This window comes from Callithrix jacchus, chromosome 17 (genome assembly GCF_049354715.1).
Source record: "Callithrix jacchus isolate 240 chromosome 17, calJac240_pri, whole genome shotgun sequence".
NCBI lineage: Eukaryota > Metazoa > Chordata > Mammalia > Primates > Cebidae > Callithrix > Callithrix jacchus.
This window is the reverse complement of record NC_133518.1, coordinates 7888318-7902471: the sequence shown is the minus strand read 5'-3', so window position 1 is coordinate 7902471 and position 14154 is coordinate 7888318. Positions and strand designations below refer to the sequence as shown.

At 45.9% G+C, this 14154-nt stretch overlaps 1 long non-coding RNA gene across 2 annotated transcripts in view; it reads left to right on the top strand.

Annotated features, from left to right (window-relative positions):
• Positions 1–14154, top strand: part of LOC128931279 (uncharacterized) — a 55017-nt gene that overhangs the window by 16933 nt on the left and 23930 nt on the right. Inside the window, exon 5 of one of the 2 annotated variants that reach the window (XR_013528368.1) lies at positions 10529–10664. The exons of the other annotated variant lie outside the window; for it this stretch is intronic. This is a non-coding gene — a long non-coding RNA (uncharacterized LOC128931279). Of the gene's footprint in view, positions 1–10528; positions 10665–14154 lie in introns of those variants that run through there. 2 annotated transcript variants of the gene reach the window in all.

Below are 14154 nucleotides of genomic sequence, written 5' to 3'. Positions count from 1 at the left end.
GGTAGGACAGATATATTTATGGCATGGTGGTTATATATCCTTTGGATATATGCCTAAAAGAGGAATTACTGGGGCATAAGGTAGTTTTGTTTTTAATATCTTTTTTAAAATATAGAGATGGAGTCTCATTATGTTGCCCAGGCTGGTCTTGAACTCCCAGCCTCAAGCAATCTTCCCACCTCGGCCTCCCAAAGTGCTAGAATTACAGGCATGAACCAACTCACCTGACTTATTTTAAAATTTATTTAGAACCTCCATATTCTCTTCATAATGGCTACACAAATCTATATTCCCACCAAAATATATATATATATTGTTTTGCAGTATAATATTTTGGAGCAGAATAATATCTCTTTTTTGTGGCTTTGGGGGAAAACAGCTGTTTTCTTTTTATTTAGCGGTTATTTTCAGCAGTATTAGGAGAGCAGTCTAGTTTCATAAACTAGCATCAAGAGTAAAAAGCTCAGTAATTGCCATTTGCCATATGTATATCTCCATCACTGAAGCATCTGTTTAGAACTATTTCCCATGTGCAGCTGGGGATATAGGGAAGTTTTTGTTTATAGGTAAATGTCCTTTGTTAAATGTGTGTTTCATGAGTAGTATTTTTTCCCAAGTCTTGGCTTGCCTTTTTGTGTCTTTTGAAGAGCAAAAGTTTTACATTTTTGTGATGACCAATTTATTTAACTTTTTTTCTTTTACAATTCAAACGTTCAGTGCCCCATGTAAGAAATCTTTGCCAAATCCAGGGTCGTTAAGATTTCTTCTTATGGTTGCTTTGAGCAGTTTGGTGGTTTGTTAGATTTATAATGTTGAGTTAATTTCTGTGTGTGCAGCAAAGTAAGTGTCAAAGTGTTTTTGTTTTATTTTATTTGTAGATGACTATTCCGTTGTTCCAGCACATTTCATAAAAAGGGTACTCCTCCAGTATCCTCCAACATCCTCCTCCAGGTTGGGAGCTCTTCATTTGTCCCAACATCCTTAACACATTTATTTAGCACATAGAGGTGCTGTTCTAGGAACTTGGAGTACACATGTGATCAAGATAGACTCCAGCCTACCTTCATGGCATTTGCAGTGTGGCTGGGGACACCTATGAAGAACAAAGAAATAGACAATGCCAGGTCCTGAAGAGTCTTCTGCAAAAGCTAATGCAGGGGAAGGGGAGGGAGGGTGGCACATTGGGGAGGAGATGAGGAGTGAAGGAGATGCTATCTCTGTCATCGCCTCCCCTGACCATGACTACCTGCCCCTTGCATAAGCCTGCACCTGCAAACATGAAGTTGAATCCAGAAAAAAGCAGGAAGAAATACCCTGACCTTCTCTTATCTTCTAGTCTCCTGGCAACACCTCCCATTGGCTGAACCCAAGAGAAGCCACCTGTTACAGGAGTCCCTGACATACTGCACACAGGGCAGCCTCCCTGGTGCCGAGCTAGATAAGAAGAGATGGGTAATGAACTAGGGTGTGAAGAACAACCAGCCAGGGATGATTAGCAGAATATTTTCTCCTAAGCTAGTGGCATTGCTTCAGCATGTCCATTACAGGCTGTTTCTTTGTATTTTGGTATGAATTGATTGTTTCACAAACAGTGTGAATCATTTATTTTATGAAACTATTTTTAAAAATAATCAGATGGCCTTGTGCTCAGGGGCAGAAAAAAAGGTGACCTTGGCATCATGACCCCACCTGGAAATTGGGTCTCAAAGCCACATTTGAGGCTAAGCAGGTGCAAGCACCAGTGAAAGAGCAGAATCCAGGAGCCCAAACACACGAGTTCACATTCTGCTTCAGCTACTCACCTGCAAGGTGACGTAGAGAAAGTCCCTCCTCTCCCAGCCTCAGTTTCCCCAGCATGCATTAGTGATCCCTCATGGGCTTCTCAGCTCTGATGGGCCAAGAGCTCTCTGAGAAGTGAGAAGACACCAATACTATCAGAAGCCCAGCATTTACTGATTGTGGAAGACAGATGACTGATTGTACTTATACGGAGGAAGAAATTCAAATAAATGCTCCTGGATAGCACCTCAGGAGCATTTCCAAGATGATTCAAATGCAATGATGAGCACTCTTATCAATGCCTGCTGGGACATGAGGAAAAACCAAGGGCAGGTGCCGCCATAGCAATTTTTAGGTGGAAGGAAGGATTCCGGGAATGGCAGCAAGTTGGGGAGGTGAGAGAGACCCAGCTGGCAGCTGGGCTCTGATTCCAGCTGTGACCTTCAGGATGTGACCTTTGGCAAGCCCCTTTGCCTCTTCGGGCCTCAGTTTCTCCATCTGTAAAATGAAGGGGTTGAACATATCACTACTCTGGCCCCTTTCAGCCCCATGCCCATATGTGCCAATGGATCCAACAGTAGGCAAAATCCTGGGGAACTGAAGTTTCCAGGCCTTTATCCAGAGGGAAAGCTCCCCACTGGGTTAGGAGCACAGGCCCCACAGGCTGAGCTGAAGGCCAGACCCACTCCACATTATTTCCATAACTTTGGGCAGGCTCCTTTTTTTCTCTGTGTCTTGGTTTCTTTCCCTGGAAAAGGAGATCTTCATGGTGATATGATTGGGTTTGGATTTAGATCTCGTTGTGTTTCTATTTGTCCTATCTGGTATTTGTATACCTTTCTCCCTTTCTCTGCCTTCTTTTGGACTGCATATTATTTATGATTCCACCTTGTCTTCTCTGCTGCTTGTTAACTATAACTACGTTTTGCATTTTCGTGGTTACTTGAGTGTTTATAGTACACATTGTTAGCACAGTCTGCCCAGGAGACATTATACCATTTCTCACTTTAAGAACCTTTACAGCAGTGTAATTCCACTTCTCCTCGCCCACCTTTGTACTATTGTTATATGTTTTACTTCTACATGGTTTGTAAATATTACACTACATTATTGTTTTTTGTTTGTTAAGGTGCCTCACAGGCCAGGAATGGTGGCTCACACCTGGAATCCCAGCACTTTGGGAGGCCAAGGTGGGTGGATCACAAGGTCAGGAGTTTAAGACCAGCCTGGCCAATATGGTGAAACCCTGTCTCTACTGAAAAAAATACAAAAATTACCTGGGCGTTGTAGTGGGCAGCTGTATCCCCAGCTACTTGGGAGGCTGAGGCAGAAAAATCGCTTGAACCCGAGAGGCAGAACTTGCAGTGAGCCAAGATCATGCCACGCATTCCAACCTGGGCAACAGAGTGAGAGTCTGTCTCAAAAAAAAAAAAAAAGCTGGGTGGTGGCTCACACCTGTAATCCCAACACTTTGGGAGGCCAAGACAGGCAGATCTCCTGAGGTTGGGAGTTCAAGACCAGCCTGACCAACATGGAGAAACCCCATCTTTCCTAAAAATACAAAATTAGCAGGGTGTGGTGGCACATGCCTGTAATCCCAGCCACTCAGGAGGCTGAGGCAGGAGGATTGCATGAACCTGGGAGGCAGAGGTTGCTGTGAGCCGAGATCGAGCCATTGCACTCCAGCCTGAGCAACAAGAGCGAAAATCCATCTAAAAAAAAAGAAGGGGTCTCACTATGTTGCCCAGGCTGATCTTGAACTCCTGAGCTCATGCGACTCTTCCTGCCCCAGTCTCCCAAGGAGCTGAAATTACAAGTGTGTGCCACCATGGCTGGCCCTTTTATAAGGTGTTACCCCATTTGGCCTTTCCAGTCACTCTATGAGATAATTATCATCATCCCCATTGCACAGATGAAGAAACCAAGGCCCAGAGGGATTGACCCACTTGCTCAGGATCTACCCCAAGCCAGTGTTCCCTTAACGTCTATTCTGCAGTTTGGCATGTGGCCATTGACAGTGCAAAAGGTGAGCTTGGTCGAAAGATGTTCCCAGAAACGTGTCATCATTATATATTTGAAGTGCAGGAGAAAAAAAATTAAAGTAGCATTTTAAGCTCATGATTCACAAATGGTGTTGCTTAGGTTAAATATATTTAAGTTCATACAGTGACCAGTGCAAGTATGGTCATAGAAGCTTTATTCATAACAGCAAAAACTGGAAACAAGTGAGACACTCATCAACTATAGAATAGAGAAACAAACTGTGGAACGGCCATGTAACGGAATTCCCAGCCGGCAGCGAAAGGCAGCAAACCACTTGTCAACCTACAATGGGGACAAATCACAGACATTTTTTTGCATGTTTTGTTTTGTTTTTGAGATGGAGTCTTGCTCTGTACCCCAGGCTGGATTTTGGTGCCATGATCTCGGCTCACTGCAACCTCCACCTCGTGGGTTCAAGTGATTCTCCCATCTCAGCCTCCTGAGTAGCTGGAATTACAGACACCTGCCACCACACCCCACTAGTTTTTCTATTTTTGTAGAGACAGTGTTTTGCCATATTGGCCAGGCTGGTGTCAAACTCCTGACCTCAGGTGATCCTGATCTGCCTGCCTGGGCCTCCCAAAGTGCTGGGATTACAGGGGTGAGCCACATGCCCATCCTCAGAAACAATATTGAGGCAAAAAGGCTAGACTCAAGTGTACATATTATAAGAGTCCATTGATACAAAGTTCAAAAACAGCTAAAGCAAATCTGTGGCTGCCACTGGGGAGGCAGATACCGTCCAGGGAACCTTCTGGGGTGATGGGAATATGCTATATCTTTCTTTTTTTAGACAGAATCTTGTTCTATCACCCAAGCTGGAGTGCAATGACATCACTTTGGTTCACTGCAACCTCCACCTCCCAGGTTCGAGCTATTCTCCTCCCTCAGCCTCCTGAGTATCTGGGATTACAGGCACCCACCATCATGCCTGGCTAATTTTTGTATTTATAGTAGAGAGGGGGTTTCACCTTGTTGGCCAGGCTGGTCTCGAACTCCTGACTTCAAGTGATTTGCCCACCTCGGCCTCCAAAGTGCTGGGATTACAGGCATGAGCCACCTCACCCAGCCTGGAATATTCTATATCTTGATGTGGGTATGGTCACATCAGTGTCCTTGTAGGCAAAAATGCATCAACAGGTACATTTCATATTTGTTTAAGTTAATGTATATGCAGTATGCATCAATAAATCATCGTTAATAGATTAAGGGAGTTTATTATTTTGTTTTTTAAGAGGGGATCTTGCTTTGTTGCCCAAGCTGGTCTTGAACTCCTGGCTTCAAGCAATCATTCCCCCTTGACCACCCACAATGCTGGGATTACAGGCTTGAGCCACCACACTCTGCCAGGGTAAGTTTTTAAAAAATAAATGTATTTAAAGAAAAATTGTATCTAAATAGTAGTTTGGGGTATGCAAATATGACCAAAAACAAAAGAAAAAGCAAGGCAGCAAAAAAACTTCAACCACCGAAGTTGGGGGTAATGTAAGTGCTAGGCAATGGAGATGTATTCAGCTTCCCCTCAAAGGGTGCCAGATAAAACAGGATGCCTAGTTCAGTTGAAGTTTCAGATCATCAACAAATACTTTTTCAGTGTAGGTATGTCCCATGCAATGTTTGGGATATACTTATACTTTACTTATTTATTTAATTTTTGCTGTTGTTTGTTATTTATCAGAAATTCACATTTAACTGGACGTCCTGTATTTTTACTTGATAAATCTGACCACTTTGCCTTCCTGGGATCCCGCCCCCTCTCGCAACCCAGTGCCCACTGCAGGCGGTGTGCCCTGCACAGTGTAGTCACGCCAGGCGCAGCTTGGCAACGCGGCCACAAAGGGAGCCCTGGAGGCGGAATCTTTCCACATGCCTGATCAATAGGGGAGTGGAGATGGCGGCGCAAACAAGCCTGAGACAGCCGCACAAAGAGGAGACCCCTTGGCCGCTCCCACCTTCCATTGATCCTGGCCCTCTGTGGCTCAGACAATGGGGGCTTGGGAGGCGCCTTGCAGGGACCTGGCCCATTTTCCTTAGAGGGAGAAGGCCCTTGAGGACCCCTGTCCTGCCGGCCCTCCCCACCGTTTCTCCTCCCATGGGTCCCAGGCCTCAAGTCTGGAGCTATCCAAAGGTATCAGGGGAACTGGGCAGGGTGCAGGGTAGGGTCGGGCCAGGCTAGGAAAGTGTGGAGCCTGCCTGTGGGGGCCACCCAGCCCCGCCTCCTGAGGACCCTCCAGTCTACTCTGGCAGGCCCTCTCTGTCTCCTTGGTTACAGGCAGGTTTTGCACAGTCTCTATTTTTTTATTTATTGAGCAAATATTTATTGAGCATTTGCTCCAAGCCGTTCCTACTCGGTACTGCCTCCATGGCCACTTAAATGAGAAATGAGCCAATTCCTCCTCCAAGTATCGCCTCTCTGGGAAAGTCCCTCTCAGCCCTCTCCCACCTCGGGTTGGGTAGTGAACCCCCACTACACACGCACACACCCTGTGTGCCTCTCTCCACCTCCCTGCTCTTCAATCACGGTAAGAATGGCTATCAATTATGGAGTACTTCCTATGCCTGCCATGCTAAACATTTCACATTTTCTGTCTTTAATTCTCATAACAACCCTCTAGATTAGAACTACAGTGATCTCCATTTTCCAGAGATGGGAACTGAGGTTTGGCAGGCTGAAGGAGTCATCCAAAGTCACACAGCAAGCAGTAGGGTGGAGATTTGAATGCAGGCGGTGGATTGAAGAGCTTGAGAGTTTCACATCCCAAGTTCCAGGCTCTATGCAGGATTCATTGCTGAGGTCCAGTAATGAGCTGTTTACTCCATCAGCATATTTACCACCCACCCCTCCCCGGTACTGTGTTCGTTTGGCTTTTCCCTTCTGTGTTCCCCACTAGATTGATTGCTCTGTGATCTTGGCACCCAAGACAAAGAAGACGCCCAGGGTATATTTGGTAATCTGAACTATGAAGTTTAAGAATTTTGGCTGGGCACGGTGGCTCACACCTGTAATTCCAACACTTTGGGAGGCTGAGGCAGGCAGATTACCTGAGGTCAGGAGTTTGAGACCAGCCTGGCTAACATGGTGAAACCCATCTTTACTAAAAATACACAAATTAGGCAGGTGTGGTGGTGGGCGCCTGTAATCCCAGCCACTTGGGAGCCTGAGGTAGGAGAATCTCTTGAACCCGGTGGGGGTGGTAGTGAGGAGGTTGTATTGACCCAAGACTACACCACTGCACTTCAGCCTGGGCAACAGAGTCAGACTCCATCTCAAAAGAAAAGAACAAGAATTTTTCTAGGCCCTTGGGCTGGGAAGTGAGGGAAGGACCTAAAGATGAATCTGATACAATTTCTGCCCACAAATGAACTTGAAATCAGACACTTGAATAACGTAAGAAGGGTTGCAGGGCTCTGGAGTCTGGCATATCTTCCCCACCCCCTTAAAAAGATCAGCTTCATTGAGGTGTAATTTACATTGCAGGAAAATGCACCCATTTTAAAGTATCCAGTTCAATAAACATTGACAAATGCATACACCTATGTAACTAGTATCACTGTCAGATGTAAAACATTTCCATCTCCCCAAGTAGGTTCCTCGGGCTCTTTGCAGTGAATGCCTGGCCCACCCCCATCCCACACAACCCCTGATCTGCTTTCTGTCACTATAAATTAGTTTGCATTTTCTAGAGTTTCATATAAATGAAATCATACAATGTGTATTCATTTGCATCTGGCTTTTTTCGCTCACCATGCTAATGTGGTGACTCATCCATACTGTGGAGTGACATCTCAGTTCTAAATCCTCTCTCTGCTTGGGACCTCTTTGAGTTTCACCCTCTTCCTCTATAAAGCAGGGATGGATTCTGTGAAATTTCATTGAGAGAATGTCTGCAGAGTGCACAGAACCTGCACACAGCTGGCATGCAATAAGTGCTCTTGCTTAGTATTCCCTTCCTGCTGGACTGTAAGCTCCATGAGGACAGGGACCTTGGCCATTTTGTTCACCAGTCTCCATTAACTGCCGTGGCTACTGTTTATTATAGATGGTGAATAGGAGCTCGGAGACCTGCAGCAAAGTTGCCCAAGATCACACAGCTAGTAAGAGGCAGAGTTGAGATTTGAACCCAGGCAACTTAGTTCTGTAGTGCTTACTTTTTAATTTTTTTGACACAGGTTCTCACTCTGTCACCCAAACTGGAGAGCAGTGTCACAAAAACTTGGCTCAATGCAGCCTCTGCCTCTCAGGCTCAAGTGATCCTCCCACCTCAGCCTCCCAAGTAGTTGGGATTAAGGCAACCACCACAAGGCTCAGCTAATTTTTGTATTTTTTGTAGAGATTGGGTCTTACTATGTTGCCCAGGCTGGTCTTGGACTCCTGGATTCAAGCAATTCACCCACCTCAGCTCTCAAAGTGCTGGATTATAGGCATGATCCACCACACTGCACCGGGCCTCTATTTTATTTTATTTTACTCAAAAGTGGGCCCCCTCTGTCACCCATGCTAGAGTGCAGTGGCATGATCTCAGCTCAGCTGCAACATCTGCCTCCTGGTTCAAGTGATACTTCTGCCTCAGCCTCCAGTGTAGCTGGGACTACAGGTGCAGGCCACCACGCCCAGCTCATTTTTGTATTTTTAGTAGAGATGGGGTTTCACTATATTGACCAGGCTGTTCTTGAACTCCTGACCTCGTGATCTGCCCTCCTGGCCTCCCAAAGTGCTGGAATTACAGCCGTGAGCCACTGTCCCTGGCCTTTTTTTTTAGATAGAGTCACACTTTGTTGCCCAGACTGGAGTGCAGTGACACTGTCTTGGCTCTCTGCAACTTCCACCTCTTGGGTTCAAGCAATTCTCATGCCTCAGTTACCCAAATAGCTGAGACTACAAGCACCCTCCACCAGGCCTGGCTAATTTTTGTAGTTTTAGTAGAGATGGAGTTTCACCATGTTGCCCTGGCTGGTCTTGACATCCTGAACTCAAGCAATCTACCCACCTCAGCCTCCCAAAGTACTAGGATTACAGGCATTAGCCACCACATCTGTCCTCTTCATTTTTTTATTTTGAAGGTAAAGTCTCTCAATCTCAGCTCACTGCAACCTCTGCCTCCCAGATTCAAGCGATTCTCTGGCCTCAACCTCCCAAGTAGCTGGGATTACAGGTGCCTGCCACCATGCCCAGTTAATTTTTGTATTTTAGTAGAAACGGGGTTTCACCATATTGGCCAGGATGGTCTCCATCTCTTGACCTCATGATCCACCTGCCTAAGCCTCCCAAAGTGCTGGGATTACAGGCGTGAGCTACCACGCTGGCCAACCTGGCCTCTTTTCTATTTATCATGGTATTATGTATGGGCTCCTTACCATAATCACTACACTAAACTACCTCACAATCAATATTCCCCTCTCTAACAACCTCCCTGAATCTTCTCTTCTTGTCACCTTCACCCTTTACTGATCCCTCTATGGAGGGAGCATAATATAAAAAATAACTCTACAACTACTAATATATATTTTTAGTTTATGTATGAGGCAGTATTCTAAGCACTTTACATATATTAACTCATATAACTCCACAGTAATGCTGTAAGGTAGGTGTTGGGCATCTCCCCATTTTATAGATAAATGAGGAAATTGTAGTGTAACTGAGTGACTGGTTTTTTAGTCAAGACATCTTCCTTTCTTTTTTTAAAGTGATACATGATGATTGTACATATTTTGGGGGCACGTGTGGTATTTTGATACATACATGCAATGTGTAATGATCAAATCAGGATAACTGGGGCATCCATCAACCCAAATCTTCACCCCTCCTTCATGTGGGGACATCCCAGTTTCCTCCAGCAATCATTTCTTCTTCCACCTCCTCTTCTTCCTCTTTCTCTTCTTCATCCTCTCCTCCTCCTCTTTCTTCTTCTTCCTCCTCTTGTTCTTGTTCTTCTTCTACTTCTTATTCTTTGAGATGGAATCTCGCTCTGTGGCCCAGGCCAGAGTGCAGTGGCATGATCTCAGCTCACTGCAACTTCCACCTCCTGGGTTCATTCGATTCTCCTGCCTCAGACTCCCAAATAGCTGGGATTACAGGCACATGCCGCCACACCTGGCTAATTTTTGTATTGTTTTTTTAGTAGAGATGGGGTTTTTCACCATGTTGGCCAGGCTGTTTTCAAACTCCTGACCTCAGGTGATCCGCCCACCTCAGCCTCCCAAAGTGCTGGGATTACAGGCGTGAGCCAGCGCATTTGGCCAAGCAGTTTTGAACTCTAAAACAAATAATTAACTCTAGTCTCTCTACTGTACTGTAGAACTTTAGATCTTAGTATTTTCATAGGACATCTTCCTTTTGAAGCCTAGCTTTGTCGTGCTTTCCACGGGACTTGAGCAAACCTCTTCCCTGATGGCCTGTGTATTTCTCTCATCAGGACTTCCCCAGAGCTCCTCCTTGACCTGACAGTTTTTTCTGGGCACTTCTCTCTGACCCCTTGGCAGGGTTTTCTCTTCCTCTTCTAAGCTTCTTTCCCCAGTCCCACCCTGGACCTTAGCAGGCCAAGGCTACAATTTCAAAAGGAGTTGAGTTTTTTCTGGAAAGTGGCTGGAATGGAACCCCTCCCCTCCATAATCTCTTCCCATAAATGCCCCCTGTGTGCAGCGCCCAGGGGCCCTGGGGAGCCTGGCCAGCTGATCTGTAATTAGAAATTTTTCTGCCTTCACACAGGAGGAGGGAGGACCCAGGTCTGGCCCAGTCATTTTGTTTGTCATGAATTATTCAGGAGATGGGAAGTGGAGTGAAGCCAGCCCCTCTGCTGACCAAAGCCCTGCCCAAGGCAGCATGAACTACCCAGCTCTGTCCGTTTCACCATTTCAGATCCAGAAAATAAACAAACCATGTGCCACGCATGTTTACTGAGGGTGTTTTCATCAGACTCAGGGAGAGAGGTATGTTCTTTAGCTGCGGAGGGTGACAGGGACTTATCCACGGTCACAAACCTAGGAAGAGGATGGCTGATCTGGGACTCAAACCCAGGAACACAATGAGAGGTTTGGTGCTCCTTTTGTGCTATTATAGATGCTGAGCAGAGGAGGAGGAGGAGGGGAGGATATCCCATCAGGCCCTCTAGGACAAAATATAAGGTGCTTTCCTTTCTTGCCCTACTCCTGCTAAGGCTGGGGGATGGAGAAGGAGGACAATATGGAAAGGAGAGAACTAACCTCAGGAGCACCAGCTGGGTGACAAGCAAGAATTATTTCGTATTTTTAGTAGAGATAGGGTTTCTCCATGTTGGTCAGGCTGGTCTCGAATTCCCAACCTCAGGCAGTCCGCCCACCTCAGCCTCCCAAACTGCTGGGATTACAGGCGTGAGCCACGCCCAGCAACAAATATTTTAAAGGAGTTTTTTCAAGACAGATAACAACTGGTTAGCAGCAAGTGGGGCTCAGTTCTGGCACTTCTCTCTGCATTGCACTCTTTCTCCTCCACTCCTGTGGGAAGGCAAGCAGGGCTACTGAGGAACCTCAGCTCCAGAGTCCACAATGATCCTTGGATCAGACTTGCCTTTTTGTCACCCCTCTCAGTGTCCAGGTGCTGCTTCAGGACAAACCCTCATGAGTGTCCAGATATCTGTCATCCCACACTGGTTAACCTCGAAAGGGGGTCCTTTAGAAGGCTCAGGGCTTCCTCATTGGCACAAAGCCAGCAATTCTGAGAAATAGATCAGCTCTAAGTGTAGTTCCTGGAAAAACTAAAGCATGGAATCTGGAAAGAATGTCCTGACTCCACTCCTTATTTTCTGTGTAAACTTGGGCCAGTTCCTTAATATCTCTATGAATTTGTCCATTGATGAAGTGAGATGAGGATAAGAAATAAACATGGCCAGGCAGAGTTGCACACCTTTAATCCCAGCACTTTGGGAGGCCGAGGTGGGCAGTTGCCTGAGCTCAGGAGTTTGAGGCAGGTGGATCATGAGATCAAAAGTTTGAGACAAGCCTGGCCAAGATAATGAAACCCTGTCTCTACTAAACATACAAAAATTAGCTGGACTATGTGCCTGTAGTCCCTGCTACTCAGGAGGCTGAGGGAGGAGAATCACTTGAACCCAGAAGGCGGAGTTTGTGGTGAGCTGAGATCATGCCACTACACTCCACCCTGGGCAGCAAGAGCAAAAACTCCATCTCAGAAAAGAAAAAGAAACATGGGTTGTTGTGTGGAATGAATATGATATCATATATAAGGCATAGAGCAATACTTGGCACATAGCGAGTGCTCAGTAAGTGTTGCCGTCATTACCATTATTGGTTATTATTATTCCTGATGACAGCCTTTCATTAAGCTTGCTTAACAGAGAGGCAGCAACTACCAGATGGTGAACATGTGTCTTCTTGAAACAGCACCCCAGTTTTGGCTGGGGAACTCCCCCTCCCCCAGTGTCAGTTCCTGTATCTGGGATGCAGCTTACTCCACCCACCTTTGGCTCCAGGGTTGGGCCTGGGATCTAGCCTGGCCACAAGGATTAGTGGAAGAACAGGCATGTGATCCAATGAGAGCCAATCAGTGGGAGACTTAAGATTTTTGCTGGAGAGAGGCAGTCTTTTTTAACCAATAAGAAAAAGCATGGGTGGAGCTTCTGAGAGCCTTCTTGTCACCCTGGGGAGGAGAGTGTCTGTCTGAGATTGAAGCCACAGAAGAAAGCAGAGCCAAGACATGGTAAAGACATGAAATGGAATCTTTGACCTCCTTGATTCAGTTGTAAGTCAGTAAATAATAATTATTATGATTATTTGCTTTGTTTGCATCAGTGAGTTTTCTGTCATTTACAACCAAGAATGCTGAGGAAACTTGCCAACAATGTGCCAGTGTGCCAATGTGTGCCCTCTCTCTCTCTCTCTCTCTCCATATATATATTTATTTATTTTACATTATTTTATTTTTTGAGAAGGAGTCTCATTCTGTCACCCAGGCCAGAGTGCAGTGGCTCAATCTTGGCTCACTGCAGCCTCCGCCTCCTTGGTTCAAGCATTTCTCCTGCCTCAGCCTCCTGAGTAGCTGAGGCTACAGGTGCACAACACCATGCCTGGCTAATTTTTGTTTTGTTTTTTTTTTTTGAGACAGAGTTTCGCTCTTGTTACCCAGGCTGGAGTGCAATGGTGCAATCTTGGATCACCACAACCTCCGCCTTCTGGGTTCAGGCAATTCTCCTGCCTCAGCCTCCTGAGGCAGCTGGGACTACAGGCACGCACCACCATGCCCAGCTAATTTTTTGTATTTTTAGTGGAGATGGGGTTTCACCATGTTGACCAGGATAGTCTCGAACTCTTGACCTCGTGATCCACCTGCCTCGACCTCCCAAAGTGCTGGGATTACAGGCGTGAGCCACCGTGCCCGGCAATTTTTGTATTTTTAATAGAGACAGGGTTTCACCATACTGGTCAGGCTGGTCTCAAACCCCTGACCTCAGGTGATTTACCTGCCTTGCTCTCCCAGAGTGCTGGGATTACAGGCATGAACCACCATGCCCAGCCTTCTCTCTCTCTCTCTCTATATATATATATATATATATATATGTGTGTGTGTGTGTGTGTGTGTGTGTGTGTGTGTGTGTGTGTGTGTGTATGTGTATGCCAGGTACAATGACTCACGCCTATAATCTCAGCACTTTGGGAGGCCTAGGCAAGGAGATCATAAGGTCAGCAGTTTGAGACCAGCTTGGCCAACATGGTGAAACCCTGTCTCCTCTAAGAATACAAAAATTAGCTGGGCACAGTGGCACATTTAGTCCCAGCTATTCAGGAGGCATCACTTGATCCTGGGACGCAGAGGCTGCAATGAGCCAAAATCATGCCACTGCACTCCAGCCTGGGTGACAGAGTGAGACTCTGTCCAAAATATATATATATGTGTGTGTGTGTGTGTGTGTGTGTGTATTTGTTGTGCTTTGTAGAGAAGGGGTCTTGCTATCAGCCTTGCCCAGGCTGATCTTCAACACCTGGCTTCAAGTGATCATCCCACCTTGGCCTCCCAAAGTACAGATGTGAGCCACTGTGCCCAGCCATACATATCTCTCTCTCTGTCCATATATATATATATATATATATATATATATATATAGTCTGATATCTAGAGATAAATGTATCTCTAGTGTGTGTGTGTGTGTGTGTGTGTGTCTCTTTGGTTAAAATAACAGTATATGATGAAGAGTCATTTCTAATTATTGCTTTTGTTTTTACAAACTTAGGTCAAGAGAGAATGTCAAGGAAGGCCTTAAGATTCACAACAATGCCTAGGTACAAATTAAGGGCCTCTCCTCACTGAACTTACACAGTCATGGAGTCACAGACTTAGTGTCA